This window comes from Gekko japonicus, unplaced genomic scaffold (assembly GCF_001447785.1).
Source record: "Gekko japonicus isolate JY-2015 unplaced genomic scaffold, Gekko_japonicus_V1.1 scaffold554, whole genome shotgun sequence".
Classification (NCBI taxonomy): Eukaryota; Metazoa; Chordata; class Lepidosauria; order Squamata; family Gekkonidae; genus Gekko; species Gekko japonicus.
The window spans coordinates 187706-203584 of NW_015171520.1; the positions used below are offsets into that span (position 1 = coordinate 187706).

The following is a 15879-nucleotide window of genomic DNA, read 5'->3' on the forward strand; positions in this document are numbered from 1 at the left end:
CTGTGGGGGGGCGACGCGGGTGCCCGAAGGCCGGAGCCGCCACTTGCCGGTCCTGGAGTGTGTGAGGGGGAGCGAGGCGATCGCCCGAAGGCCGGTCGCCAGGCTGGGATTGCGGGCGGGGGGCAAGGCAGGCTAGCGGAGGCTGCCGCCGTCGCCCATGTTTGAGTGGGCGCTGGGGAAGGCAGCTCACCGAATCAATAGTGCCCTTGTAATCCTCTTCGTCGAGCAAAATGAAAATGGCGTCCGGTGTGGTACACAGTCGCAGCAGTTGTGGTGTGGGCAGGACCCAGGCTTTGCCTTCTGATTGGTGGCGATATACTGAGGAGCAGTTCCATCAGCCATACACTAAGGGAGTGCATTTTAGAATTAGAACTTTGGCACCCACTACTCAAATATAATAAGGGAGAGATGAGACCATAGAATATAATGGAAACATTGCGCCGCCACTCTGACGCAACTCCACAGAAGAGGGGTTTAAAGTTTAAACCCCTTCTCTGTGGAGTCGCACCGCCGCCATTATATTCTATGGCCCCATTATATTCTATGGCTGCTGCGGCGCGACTCTAGAAAAAAAGGAACATGGGGGTGGGACTGCCGGGGCGAGTTGCCAGAGCAGTGCTCCGGTGTGCTCCAGCCCCAAATGACCCCTGCTTTAAACTGAATTGTAAGCCAAACAAACTGCTTCAAGAAATACTCCAATTTGGACTTTCTGGTGTGTTTTCTAATGTCACTGTTGTGTTGAGAATTTCCTGAATTTACCCATATCAGTAGTTTCAGGTAAACAGTCATTCGAAGTGCTGAAACAGGTCAAGAATTACTACTGTTCACCTATGGGACAAGATCATTTGAATGGCGTTGCTATGCCTAACATAATCTATGATACTATTTTTTTCCAGCTTAACTGGTGAATTTGCACAAAAAAAGCTAGAAAATCACTTGTTAAATATTACAACATGTTTATTACAAAGTTTTACAATGTTCTTTTTCTTATTGTATTAAATGTAAGCATTTAAAATATAATACTACTAGTGTTGTATCATTATTTTTGCACTTCTTCATTTTTTAAATTACTGTGTGGGCCACAAAAATGGAAGTGCCCTGGGCCTCTCTTGACCTCTGTGAGGGCCTGGTGTTTATGGAAACAATTCCAAATGGACCAGCTGCTGTGCTACAGTTGCCAGCTCCAGGGTGGGGAGCTCCTGGATATTTTGGGAGTGGAGCCTGGGGAGAACAGGGACCTCCAGTGGGGTACAATGCCACAGACTCCACTCTCCAAAGCAGCCATTTTCTCCAGGTGTACTGATATCTGTAGTATAGAAATGAGCTGAAATTCCGGGGAATCCTCAGGTCTCATCTGGAGGCTGGCATCCCTATGCTCTACTGGTACAAAGTCAGCAGAGGCTGTAGCAGAGCCTCCCTTTTCCCTTTCCAGGGCATATAAATAGATTTGTTCCTCTTCCACCAGCAATGGCAGTTAGCAAGAGCTTTGTGGCAGCGGGTCCTAGAGACCAGATGTTCCTCTTTACAGCAAGCCGTTTCTTCCTCTCCAAAGCTGAAAGCTGTCCTTTCAGTTTCCAATCCACTGGTCTCTTTCTGCTCCAACTGCTTCTTGAAAGATGCAAACTCTGTTTCCTGATTAAGAAACTCTCAATACCCCATCCCTTCCTTTACAGGACGCTGTTTATTACTAGAGCTGCCTTACGGCCTCTGTCACTGGGCAGTAACACCACAAACTTCCCCATTGCTTTTTCCACTGAATTATTGTGGAATATTTTCATTTCAGATTTGGAGACACAGAATATATGTGGGGAGCCTGTGAGGAATTGGGTGGTGGGGGTAAAACAGTGGAAAATTCCCTCACCCAACAGCCTGAGACTGCTGAGATCCTGGGCCCAATATGTAGCTTCCTGTCTACACAGTCCTGAAACCAAATCTATGTGATACCTTTAATTAAAGCCAACCAAAATAAGTCAAGCTTCTGAGTTTGCCTCTGAGGATGCCCTTATTTACAACTAGTCTCCAGCTTACATAGATCAGTTCCCCTGGAGAAAATGGCTGCTTTGGAGGATGGACTCTGTGACATCATACTGTGCTGAGGTCCCTCCCCTCCCCAGGCTCCTCCCCCAAAATCTCCAGGTATTTCCCAACCCAGAGCTGGCAACCCTACTCTGAAATCAGTTCAGCTGAGTACCCCACACAGGATGCCGATGAAGAGGCCTCATCATCGTCGCCTGGAAGATGTGCTTTTCTGCCACGCTCTACTTCGTTGGTGTTTATCATCCAGTCTGATGAAGAGTTCTGGAAAACTCAAAAGCATGCATCACGTGTTGGCTTATTTTGGTAGGTCATAATAAAAAAGTATGGCATGGCTTTTGGTATGGACCAACAGAGCCACCTACTTTTAAAAAATGTTACACTTACCCCAATTATAGATGTTGGGGGCTGGGTGAGCAGGCTGCTCATTTAACCACAATTTGAGTGGTACAGGACAGGAAGAAGGGGTGTATTTTCCCCTCCCACTGCCTAGGCTGTGTGGGAGAAAACCAGGATTAGGGCAAACATACCCTTTGAAGCTGTCAGGGGCTCTTCCCAGTTTGCACCTAAAGAAGTTTGGAGAGGGAGAGGTTGCTAATTTTAGGAAGTGTTTTTCTTCTGAGTCTAATCATTTGGGTCCCTGGACTTGCTTAGATTTGCAGGGCCAGGACCCTTAAAGTTTAAAATACTCTGGATTCAGGGTAGGTTAGAGTTAGGGTTAGAAAGATGTGTAGTTCACAGCACACATCCCCAATCCCTGTTCCCTTTCTCCAGGATACAGGATACTATAAGCTGTCAGGGTTCAGGTATTGGGTAGGTACCCCCCACACACACATTTGCCCCTATCCCAAATGTTGTTTAACTGTCCTCAACATTCCTTGTGTCCTCAAGAACAAGAAGCATGGGGAAAGGTTTCATTTTAAGTGGTATTTTTCTGCATCCTGACCTCGGATGGCCTAGGTTAGCCAAATCTCACCAGATCTTGCAGCATAAGCTAGGCTGCCCCTGCTTAGTACCTGGATGGGAGACCACCAAGGAAATCAAGATTGCTATGCACAGGTGACCTGGCTGTAGCCCCAGAGGGCACTAGGAGCCACTTCAGGCTCAGAATGGCTCCCAGACACCTTATTTATTTATTAGATTTATAAATGTCTTTATAAAGCGGAGCTTGGGATGCCTCAAAACATTTTTTAAAACCCCATACAACTGAACCATAAGATTCATCATTAAAACAGATTAAAACAGTTAAAAAATATTGACCTTCTCCCAGAACCTAGAAATATTCCAGAGAGAAAACATCTGGCAGACCAATCTCTGTAGAAAATAAAAGGATCAGCGAAAGGTCTGCTGGAACAATTCCATTTTGCATGTTCTGCGGAACTTTGACAGGTCCCGCAGGACATGTGAATCTTCGGATAAGGCATTCCACCAGGACGGGGCTCTGATGGGGAATGTCCTCACCCCTGTGGAAGCAAGATGGACTTCCCAAGGACCAGGCACTGTCAAAAATTTGTGCCACGATGAGCACAAGCAGTGTGGGGGGTTATACCAGGAGAGGCGGTCCTTCAGATATGTCGCTGCAGGGCTCTAAGGTGGGTGGTGAGGCAACACCAATGTTGGAAATGGGGGGATTCCCCCAGCAAGTCTTGCAGGCCCCCCACTGAGTTCTGTGTTTTCACTGTTATAAAGTGTAACATACTATCCAAATCTGCTGGTAGTCCCACCTACTGCAACTGTATAATACCCTTTTCTGTCCAAATAATATATTCCTGGGTTTTCTTAACTACAAAACGTTTATCTTCCTCATACCCTCTCATATAGCAAAAATCAAAACATGTGTACTCAGGCAGCACAGGGTACAGCAGTTTGCATATCTCTCTCTCTCTCTCTCTCTCTCTCTCTCTCTCTCAAGTACTGAGTGTATTTCCATTTTCCTTGTGGAACACTAACAGTGAAATCCTAAGCAGAGTGACACCCTTCTAAGTCCAGCGATGCTACTAGAAGGTCTGCTTAGGAATGCCCTGAAATATACCTCTTAGCATAATTTCATATGTTTACCATGTTCCAAATGATGCATTATATGTTGTCAAAAATCACTAAAGTTGCTTAGGTTTGATAGAAAAATATTACACATATTTCAATCATTCCCAAAATTTTCACACACTCAAATTATTCCTTCCCCCCAACAGCTTCAAACTTTCAGGAAATTTCACACCTTCAAGCTGAAACTGCACTTTGGACACCCCTAAATGCACAAAGTGGAGCTTGGGGGGGGGGGGTTTCCGGTCCCTTTCCAAGTGGACCAAAAACCATCTGGCTTCTTTCCTTTAAAAAAATGTTGTAGAAGAAAAATTACAGAACACATGGATGAATTAATATCACAAAAACAAATAGGCGTAAATAAGAGAGGTTAAAAAGCAGCAGAGTTAACAAAATGTAAATTTACAACACATGATATTAAGAAAGACACGGCAGCCAAACATCTGGAGAAAATACACCCCTTTTAGCAGAGGCTTAATGTGTGGAAATTTGCAGCTTTAAATCACTCTTCACTACCCAAAGGTGTCTCAGAGTGGCTTACAAACTCCTTTCCCTTCCCGACAACAGACACCCTGTGAGGTAGGTGGGGCTGAGAGAGCTCTTGACAGAAACTGCTCTTTTTCAAGGACAGCTCTTATCAGAACTACGGCTTGCCTAAGGTAAGCAAATAACACAACCCATTACAATATTCCTTTAAGCCTCCAGATGGTCACCACTCACTTGCCTCCAAATGGTTGGCAAGCCTAAAATTAGACTGAGTGATACCTAATTGTTAATAAAGCATGAAAGTAAGCTTTTCTTAAATATAAGACTATAACACAGTAAGGAAGTAACTCCAACATCTGGAACAAAACAATCTCCACACACCCCACTCTTTCTCCCCTCCCCCTTAGAACACTTCGGAACTTGAGTCCTCCGAAGCAGCAGCTTTCCTCCCCACCATATGGTTCAGAGGGAAGGGCACCTCTGGATGGAGACACACTCCAGTATCCCTGTATATTACCAGCCCCAGAAAAAATTAACTGAAAGGCAACTTACATTGTGTAACTCCAAGCTTTATCTCTGTAATTGGACCACACCCTCACTTGTCAAACCACATCTTTCCCCAGGCCTCTGACTCACAGAAAAACAGCTCAGAAAAGGAAGTCCGGCAAATGCAGTAGGAGCCGCCCACACCAGCTCCTGACTGCTTTCTACTGGATAATCAACTCCGCTTTCAAAAGCAAAAAGCAAAAAAACCCCTGTAGCATATTGGAGGCTGCCACAGCTCTCTTTTGTTCATTGTTTGACTGAATAACCTTTATCTAAGCACTCTGTAGAGTAGGCTGAAGTTCCTTATTTGCTTCCTAGTTCTGCATTTCTAAAAACACTGTCCTTTCACCCAGACATTCAAAATATTCCTGAAGGAAAAGTCTGCGATGCAATGTGCATGTGGCTTTGTAATGTTTTGCTTCACATTCACAGTAAAGCAACTAAGCCCAGACCAGATTTGTGTATGTATACGTGTGGGGTTATTGAAGTTGTAGGTCGGGTCTCCAGTGAGGAGGGAAAAAAAGAAATGCTCCCAGTAAATTAAAAAAAAAAATGAAAGAAAGAGGGAAGGGGAGGAGCACCCTGAATATGCTCCAGGAGGTCCATAAAATTGAGAGGCAGTTGGGGGGGGGGGAGAGGCAGAGACAGGAGAATGACCTTGCTTCCAATGTAGGGTCGCCATACTCCAGGTGGAGCCTGGAGATCTCCCAGATTACAATCAAACTCCAAACAAGAGATTATTTACCCTGGAGAAAATGGCTGCTTGAGTGGGTGGAGTCTTTGGCACTATACCCTCCCCGCTCCAAACCCTGTCTTTCCCAGGCTCCACCCCTGAATCTCCAGGTACTTCCCAAGCGGGAGTTGGAAGCCCTATCCTCCCAGTCATATAGAAGTCTAGAAAGCACAGTTCCAGGGAGGGGATGAAATTTTCACATTTACTTGCCGGCCCCTCAGTTTGTTCTCACCAGTACCAAAGTGGGGCTTCGTCATGTGCCCCGCCCCCCAGTACCTCACCCGGGGGGAATGCATTCCCCCGCGTTCCCCACGAAATGACCTCTGATTCCAGTGCATTTTCCAGTGCCCAGCTGATTGCTTAATCACCGAAATAGGGCTGGCCAAAAAAACCCCCAGAGACTTCTGCGCACCAGGGGGGGGAAATGACACCAGATGTACAAAATAAAATGGGATTCTGTCTTCACTGTAAACATGGGGGGACGGTTTAAACAAGACTGCGTGCACGCTGCCTTCGTGTTGTCATGGGAATCCTGGAGTGAGAGGGCAGAGTACAAGCTCATGCCTTCTTGTCTGCCCAGAGGCTCCTAGAAAGAATGAAAGAAAGCAGCCTACAGCAGGGGTAGGAAACACCCTACTCACAGGTGTCCATTAGGTCTCTAAAAACAGCAATATATTGTAGTTTAGATTCCTCCAAGTTCTGCTTAACCTGATGAAATTTATAATAATTAAGTCTTACTCAATAAAGCCTCCATTTCATGTTTAAGAATGGGGTTACGGAATTGTGCATTTTAAAAACTCCAACAAGATAAAACAGTTTAAACAACACCTCCCTACATTTACACGCTATCCCTTATGCTTGCCTCCTTCCCCAGCAACAAGTTCTCTTAAAGCAACATACTTGACCACCGCAGCACGGCATTCAGCAGTCCAGATGACGGTTATGGACTGTTTTTCTCTTGCCTTGAAAACCCTACAAGGGGGTCATCATAAGCTGGCTGTGACTTGATGGAACTTTCCATCACCATTCATAGCCTGGGATATACAACATTGATTCATGTACTATAGAAGGGGAAGTCATGGAAGTAGTGACAGACTTCACGATCCTGGAATCCAAGATCACTGCAGACGGTGACTGCAGCCATGAAATTAAAAGACGCCTGCTCCTTGGGAGGAAAGCGATGGCGAACCTAAACAGCATGATAAAAAGTAGAGACATCACCCTGCCAACAGAAGTACGCATGGTCAAAGCAATGGTATTCCCAGTAGTCATGTATGGCTGCGAGAGTTGGACTATAAGGAAGGCCGAGTGCCGAAGAATAGATTCTTTTGAACTATGGTGCTGGAGAAGACTCTTGAGAGTCCCTTAGACTGCAAGAAGATCAAATCAGTCAATCCTCAAAGAAATCAACCCTGACTGTTCCCTGGAAGGCCAGATAATGAAACTGAAGCTCAAATACTTTGGCCACCCAATGAGAAGGGAGCACTCACTGGAGAAGATCCTGATGCTGGGAAAGATTGAAGGTCAAAGAAGACGGGGACGGCAAAGGATGAGATGGTTAGACAGTGTCACCGATGCAACGAACATAAAATTGAGCAAACTTCAGAGGACGGCGGAAGACAGGAGGGCCTGGCGTGATCTGGTCCATGGGGTCGCAAAGAGTCGGACTCGACTGTGCAACTGAACAACAACAACTGCACCCTATTTAAGGTCATGCATGAGGTTCAGGCAGGCTTCACTGCAACTGGGAATCCCCAGCGAAAACATATTTACTTTGCAAATCCTTCAGACTTTAAGAGCAGCTTTCTTGTGCAAAAACTCTTCTCCAGTATGCAAAACCTGTCTAATCAAAGCCCAAAAGGCTATTTCTTGGCCAACAGAAAGAAAGAAGGGCTTAACACTGTAGTCACTAATTTTAAATCACCAGGTAATTATTTTTCTTATAAAAGTGTTTCTATCCTGCTCTTCTAACCAAGTCGGTTTGACTCGGCTACTATGGCAGATTGCAATACTCCAACACCATCTAGTTAGTTAGAGTAGGTAACCTATATCTGCCTCTTACATGCATTCTCAAACATGTATTTCTTTTAATAAAAGTTGCTTGTTAGTTTTAGAACTGATTGCTGACTTTGTGTACCTTTGTAAGTCTGTTGCCACACCTAGCCCCAGCTCTGCTGCGTTAAAGCCTTGAGCACTCTGCTACTTTCTGTGTCCCTTGGCAGTACCAAGTCCAGATACTACACCACTAAATTCTAGTCTTCTATAATTAATCATCTTAAACCTGCATTGACTAGAATTCTTTGCCAAAGAACAGTCATCTACCGACATTACCACTCTAGTCATGTTACGAGGATACTTCCCCATTAAGAGTGGACTCCTTTGACTCTTGGGGGATTTCCACACATAATTTTTGCTGCTGATGCTCAGTTCCTTCCAGACCTTACAGATAGTATCATTTGATGCTGTGCTGATTTCAGCCCAACGGTCTTTTCTCAGACGATCTTTTGCACTGATGTTTTTTTGGATGGATCGCTCCTGAAGCATTGGGGGGGGAGTGTGTGCATTCCAGTCAGGGGTCATTTCGTAGAAAGAGCTAGGGGAACTCATTAGCATAACTCATTAGCATATGCCACACCCCCTGACATCACCGGAAGTGTGTCATAAGGCCACACCAGGGAGGAAGCAACTTACCCTCCCTCTTCTCCTGCCTCCTCCTGGCTGAATGAGGGCCAGAAGCGTGGTGGCCGGAAGCAGGGGGCGGGGCTTCGTCATGTGCCCCGCCCCCCAGTACCTCACCCGGGGGGAATGCGGTCCCCCGCGTTCCCCCCGAAATGACCTCTGATTCCAGTGCATTTTCAAACGTCCTGCTGCCCATCACCAGCAACTTTCACGCCCCACTCTCTAGCCCTCCCCCCCTTTTTTTCAGAGCAGCTGCTGTTTACATTTCCTTGCACCTGCTCTTTTACTGACTCAAAGGGCAGCACCTGGTTTTCCTGACTCAAACTCATCTGCGAGTCCATGGGCTCTGATCCAGGCTCAGTACCACCAGCAACCCTGGAGCTACATGTTCCAGACAGGCCTTGAAGGAGAGCTCAGCCTTCTTAGAAGCCCGAGCAACCTGCACTTCAGCCTCCTCGTGGACTTAGCCGTACGCCCTCTGAAGAACATAAAGGATGCATTTTGACCGCAACACTGGCTCCATCCAGGAAGGCCACCTCTGTGCACTCACATGCATTAGTAGCATCTGCCTCTGTGCTTGTCGACAGACCACTGAAGCACCAGCCCTGACTATGGTTTTATTTACATACCCCTGCAGCATCCAAAACCTCAGAGAACACAGGGAAGATTGTTCTCTTACCGTTTAGCAGCACTGTGCGTTGTTCTTCACTCACCAAAAAGCAGGATTTTGAATCTGAAACTCAGCACATTCCAAGGAGGGAGATTGTTTCAGTTTCTCAGATGTTGAAATGCCTGGATTGGGAAGGGAATTAACCCAGTAATATCTGGGTTTGGTCTACACTTTGAAGAAGTTTTGTACTGATTTCTATTACCCATTGTAAGAGATGTTCCGCCAGGCTTTTGGTTGAGGACAGCAACAGTTGGTTGCACTGACTGGCACCCTTCCCTTTCCCTCTCCCTCCCTGTATATATTTTGTTCACATTTCTCTCTCCCCCTCCAATCAAATAGCCAGGAAGTCCAGAATGGGAACAGAAATTTCAAATCACCATCTGGGATCTTTTATTCTGGTTTTACTCTTATTAACTGTATGTGGATTTTAAAAATTGTATTTTGTCTTATGGCATTTTTGCACATTGCCCGGAAGGACAATTAATACATCAAAATAATAATAATAATAATAATAATAATAATAACAACAACAATAATAACAATAATAATAATCAACAACAACAACAACCCTGTAAAATCCCATATAGCTGTCAATCAGACCTGAGACGAACATCTGATGCATCTGAAGAACATCTGATGCATCTGAAAAGTCCAACTCCTCATACACAGCAGGCATGAACTTTGCCTGTTATTACTTGTGAGGGCATGAAGCCCCAGACTATTCTGGCACCTCTTCAAGTAGCAATCTGTATACTACGTAATCTATGTTTAGGCTTTAGGACTAGTACCATGGACTTGGAAAAATATAAACTATTTTTTCTAGGGCAAATTTCATTGGTGAATCCACTCTCGCTTGGAAAAATACAGCACTTAGCCAGACTATAGAACCTTATGGGATGCTAAGCCAAAAACCTGATGGAATAGAGGCAAGGGCTAAATCAAAATGGCTAAGAGAGAATAGAACCCAGTCGCACTATCAATAAATTCTCTAACAGCAGCCTTCCAAGTGTGAAAGAGACCTACAAGCTGAGAAGAACAACAAAATTGCGGCAACATTGGACAGAGTTAAGTAATCTGTTCTTCACAATCCTTCTAAGCATGAACTTTGTGGTCACATAGACGTGGCACAAACTAATGATAAGAATTGGATGCATAAGAGGAACTGCTTCTTGAAAGATCATCCGTTGTGCAGATAAAGCTAGATCACATGCTGGGGTTGCTGGCAACTCCCGAGAGAGTGGGGGGTGGAGACTCACCAGAACAGCATCCTGTGACATTGAGAACAGTATTATAGGTCTGCCCGCCAACACTTCCTCAGATGAGAAGATGAAGGAAGCCAGTCCCACCCCTCAGACGTTACAGGAAGACCCACTGGACAAGGAGGAGACTTTGTCAGGAGCAGAGGGAGAATCTTGGGCCGAAGCCAGCATGCCACACCCTCAGTCCCACAGCCTGGGACCTAAAACAGAAGCCCTGCAGCGGTTGGCCTCACCCCTGGGGCTGCCAGAGCCCTCATAATGTCAGAGAAGGCGGGAGAGAGGTGCAGGACTAGGCTCATAGTACATGGCTGGCAGCTGGCATGGCTGCATCTGGGCTGACAGTCACAAAGGCCACTGATGAGTTGCACCTGTCCCTGATAAAAGCAGCCAGGGCTCCTGATAAAAGCAGCCAGAAAAGGACGAGCCAGTGTGGAAGCAACTTGTCGACAACTGTGGTGTGCCCGCTATTGTTTCTTGCCTCATTCTGGACCTTGACATTCTGGACTGCGCCCTGGCTTCTGCTTTTTGGATTGCCCTACTGGTTTGAAATTCGGACTAATGAATACCTGTGCTTTGACCCCCGGAATGTGTTTTGACGACACCCTTTCTCTCTCGTCTCGGTTACCAGCCTGAACCCAGACACATCATTTCTGGTTGCTGGATGCTCTGATTTTCCCCAAACTCTATGGTAAAAGCCACAGAGTTTGGGGGAAATCCTAGACTATCCCACAATGAGCTGATGTCACTTCTGGCTATGTGGCCAGAAAAGACATCACAGGATGCTGTTCCACCCCCCTATATTTTCCTACCACCATTTGCTGGAACAAAGGCAGACAATGAGGGGCAGGAGTTACCCAACCCTAGCAGTCGGTCTTCCTCATGGGGCCCTCTGCTAATTCTTCCCACTGATGGTGGCGATCAGTCCTCAGATAAGGGATCTCCATCATATGGTTCTAGAGACAAATGTGGCTCAGTATGGGACCAAATACGACTCTTCGGAAAAGAAAAAGAAATCTTCAAGTTAAAGTACTGCAGGGGTAGGTGGCACAGTAGAATAACCAGCATGTCAGCAGGCAGACTGTAATGGGCTTCTTAAAGCTGCTTTGTAGCCAGAGAAATAAATGGTTGTCAATATTCCAAGTGCAAACCATGCACATATTTATGCCAAAACAATCACGCAGGGGACTCCTGTATATATTTCTTGCGTAATGTGACACCTTATATGTGCCCCCTTCTAATAAAAGACTTCTATACGCCATTAAAGGTTTATTGTATTGTACTGTAATAAAAGACTTCAAGAGATTGAGCTACAGAAACTTTGTAGACAATTAACCTATCCATTTTTAATAATGTCACATTGCATACTTTCAGTTATGCAAATAAGCTTTCCCTAAATCCCTACTTGGGCTCTTTTGTCATTTGCTTGGTCTGAATTTTGAGGAATTTGGGGAGTTTTCTTATAAAAATGTTCCTCATCCCTGCTTTAGAGGCAGCAAATGGAGAGCCAAGGAGTTCATGATGACAACCTGTTTTAGCCCCCCCCCCCAAGAAATAAATTGCCTTGGCTAGACAGCAGAAATGGGGCATCCAGAGCTATCTGCTTCCTGTTCAGATGATAACCAGATACCCAGCATTTTCAGGGAAGGTGCCTGAAGAATTGAGTCCAAAAGGGATGACAAGAATGTCTCCGTTCTAATGCTAATTATCACATTAAAAACCAAAACATTATGAGCCGCTCATTAGCTGTTCTTAGAGGACTTTTGACAAAACTGCCAAACAGAAGGTTTGGAAAACAGGTAAGAAAGCACCAGTTTTTGAACAGTTGACAAGCAGAAAACTGTAGGACAGTTAAACTAATGTTTGTTCCAGGTAAACTGAGGGAAAGCATTCTTCAAATTTGATTTGTTAAGCACAAAGCAGAACAAGCCTCGCTGACAAAGAATCAGCATGAATTCCCTCGAGGAGAGTCCTGCCTTGCTGACCTTGTTGAGTACATCAACAAGCAGGTGGATAAGAGTGATCGAAATAGGCAACGTGTCCTTGGACTTCCAAACAACACTGGAGGAACTTTCTCATCAAAGCCTCCTAATTAAATTTTGCTGCCCTGAGAGCATTGCTGGAGGTGGAAAGTGCTCTCATTTCACAGCTGACTTATGGCACCCCTGCAGATTTTTAGAGCAAGAGACAAATGGATGTGGTTTTCCATTGCCCTCATCTGTCTACTGATTCTGGACTTCCTTGCTGGTCTCCCATCTGAGTACTAACCAGGACTGACCCTGCTTAGTTTCCAATAGCTGACGAGATCAGGCTAGCCTTGGTCCTGTGAAATAAATTATATGTAAATTGGGAGCTCTCACAATAGACAGAAGAAAGTTCTGTAGTTTCCCAAGGACCTGTGTTAGCACTGGGACTATTTAAATTGGTCATAATTGACTGGCATCTGGGGGTAAGCAATGAAATGGCCAAGTTTGTGGACAGCATCTAATTATTCAGGATGGTGAAAGCCAAAGGAAATGATCTCTTTGAATTAGATGGCTAATGAGACTCACTCTAATGTGATTTACATTTGGGGGGGGGAGAAATCCTAACATAGACAGTTTGGGATTTGAATTAGCAATGGCTAACCAGGAAAGAAACCTTGGGTTCATGGTAGATAACAGCAGAGGATAGGCCTCGCAATAATGGATTTAAATGCAGAAAGTTAGCAGCTGGATATTGGGGGGGGGGAGTATTTATAGTAAGGGTAGATCTGTAGTGGAATAAGCTGCCTAGATAGGTGATAAGATTCCCCTCATTGGCAGTCTTCAAGAAGTGGCTAGGAAAAAAAAAACTTGTCAGGGATGCATTGAGCAGGGGGTTGGACTACATGGCATCTATGGTTCCTTTCAGTTCTATGATTCTATAACTCAACCTAGCATGCAGCAATACTGAAAACTGACCCACATTCTTTGTTACACAATACTTGAAAAGGGATTGAAAATAAAACTGCATGCATCATAATATCCTTGGAGTAGATTAAATGTGTGGCTGCAAATTCATTAATGCCATTTGGTTTTGACCTAGTAGGGCTACGGTAGCTCAAGTGGTTAAGATGCTGAACTGCAGACCAGAAGTTCAGTAGTTCAGCAGTTCGAGACCCGAGTGCCACATGACGGAGTGAGCTCCCGTCTCTGGTCCCAGCTCCTGCCAACCTAGCGGTTCAAAAGCAAGAAACTGCAAGTAGATAAATAGGGACCGCTTCAGTGGGAAGGTAACAGCAATCCGTGCGCCTCGGTGTTTAGTTATGCCAGCCACATGACCAGGGAAACATCTTTGGGCAGCACTGGCTCTTTGGCTTGGAAACGGAGATGAGCACCGCATCCCTAGAGTCGGATTCAACTGGCTTTTGAGCAAGGGAAACCTTTACCTTTGACCTAGTGGCTCATAAAGCAGCTAACGTGTCTAAAAGCAGTAAAATACAATTCAAACTGAAAAATGATTTAAACAAAAAATATAGAATACAAATACAGTTCTTAACTAAGCAACTTGCAGGTCAAAACTCTGGTCTTTTTAAAAAAAAAGTTTTTATTGCCTTCCTAAAATGGCCAATGCAACAAATGGCTGGTCTCCTTCCGCAAATGGGGCTACCACTGAAACTATTCCCAGTAGATGTTACTTGTGCCTCTGAAGGATATTGTCCTCATCCCCTCAAAGCCTTTCTACAAAATATATTGCAACTATCGGACTGGGATTCTAACTACCTTCGTCATTTCTTCATTGTTCCTATTTCCTACTGCAAGGAAAATCCCCGTGGTATTGAAGTAAAGTGGGAAGAAGGCAGAGAGAAGGTTGGACCCTTAACTTTGGACTCTGTAAGATCAAATAGTTCCTGCAATCAGGCTTTCAACCACATGGCGATTCTATTCAGAACTGAAACACAAGATGGACTTCATTGCCTATGCTGTACATTAGGGGTGCGCACTGAGAAAAAAAATCTTTATAACTTCAGATCCAGGGGGCGGGGGGTTTACCCTGAGTTCTTATTTCTGGATAGAACATTAGCAGTTTAGGCTTCAAATCCATGGGGTTTTGGAGTTCGGGACCATTATTTTCAACGAGCTGTGGTGGCTCAAGTGGTTAAGACATTGAACTGCAGGCTGTGGAAGGTCGGTAGTTCAGCAGTTTGAGACTCGAGTGCGCCACATGACGGAGTGAGCTCCCATCTCTAGTTCCAGCTCCTGCCAACCTAGCAGTTCAAAAGCAAGAAATTGCAAGTAGATAAATAGGGACCACTTCAATGGGAAGGTAACAGTGTTCTGTGCGCCTTGGTGTTTAGTCATGCCGTCCACATGACCACGGAAATGTTTTCGGACAGCGCTGGCTCTTCAGCTTTGAAATGGAGATGAGCACCGCAACCCTAGAGTCAGATTCAACTGGTTTTCGAACAAGGGAACCTTTACCTTTTTACCATTATTTTTAAGGTGGAATGTATATCAGAGTCTGGGACAGCTATTTCTAAAGATAATGGAACCAACTTTAGAACATACTTCTTTTAACCTGAAGACCCACCCACCCCAGTTTCAAAAGAATTAGACCAAGTGGGTCAATTTTACAGGCCCTTGAAGTAGATACCTCTCAGCACAGGCTCAGTTTTCTCCACTGATTCCTAAAATGGCAGTCCAGCAACCACTGAGCAGGACACATCTGGCTGGTCATGGTATTAAAAAAAATGTTTGCATTTTCTTACTCTTAGTGACTGACTGACAATAAAAAGGTCTTACCTTGTTACTGAAAACTCTACATTTGCCACCTTTCTTTGCTGGGGTCTACTTGTCCCTTTCACCAAGCAAAAGTGGCTTCCTTAGCATACTCCCCATCCTTTTCAGTCAGTCTCCTATTAGGGGGATGTACTATAAAAATGACTTAGCTTGGCAACCAGCAGGGGAGCAGGGACAAGAGAAATTGTCCTCTCTAGGAATTGCTCAATTTAACTAATGGGAAAGAAGTTCTCCTGGAAAAGGTGCTTGTTTCATTTTCTCCAAAGTCTAGAACAAGGGTGTCGAGCTCATTTGTTATGATGGCCGGATCTGACATAAATGAGACCTTGTTGGGCCAAGCCATGTATGTCATAAAATGTAATACCAGGTAGCGGAGATAAAAACTTATACAGGACACAAACACAAATTTTTTTTTAACTTAAAATAAAAATATGTTTAAAACATTACCACTCTTGCAATATTTTGTTTATTTAACAGTGTCTGATAACTGACACCTCTTGCTCTGAATTATTGCATTAAAATGTCTGTGCTGTTGCACTCTTGAGTATGCTATTCAGGTGTGTATCTGTAAGCTGCAAACCTATGACGATGCAGCAGCAGCAGAACTGGAAGAAGCAGAAGATAGCCAGTTCCACTGCAGGCCTGATGGAAGCCTCTGGGGGGGGGGGGGGGGGG

General features: G+C 44.9%; 1 protein-coding gene across 4 annotated transcripts in view; it reads right to left on the reverse strand.

The window, feature by feature from the left end:
* LOC107117339 (C-type lectin domain family 2 member D-like) overlaps nucleotides 1-15879 on the reverse strand; it is a 51755-nt gene that overhangs the window by 31546 nt on the left and 4330 nt on the right. The window contains exon 1 of one of the 4 annotated variants that reach the window (XM_015419436.1): nucleotides 5113-5179. The exons of 2 other annotated variants lie outside the window; for them this stretch is intronic. The gene's annotated coding sequence lies outside the window, so the exon portion shown is untranslated. Of the gene's footprint in view, nucleotides 1-5112; nucleotides 5180-15879 lie in introns of those variants that run through there. One more of the 4 variants, XM_015419434.1, reaches the window with a different exon arrangement.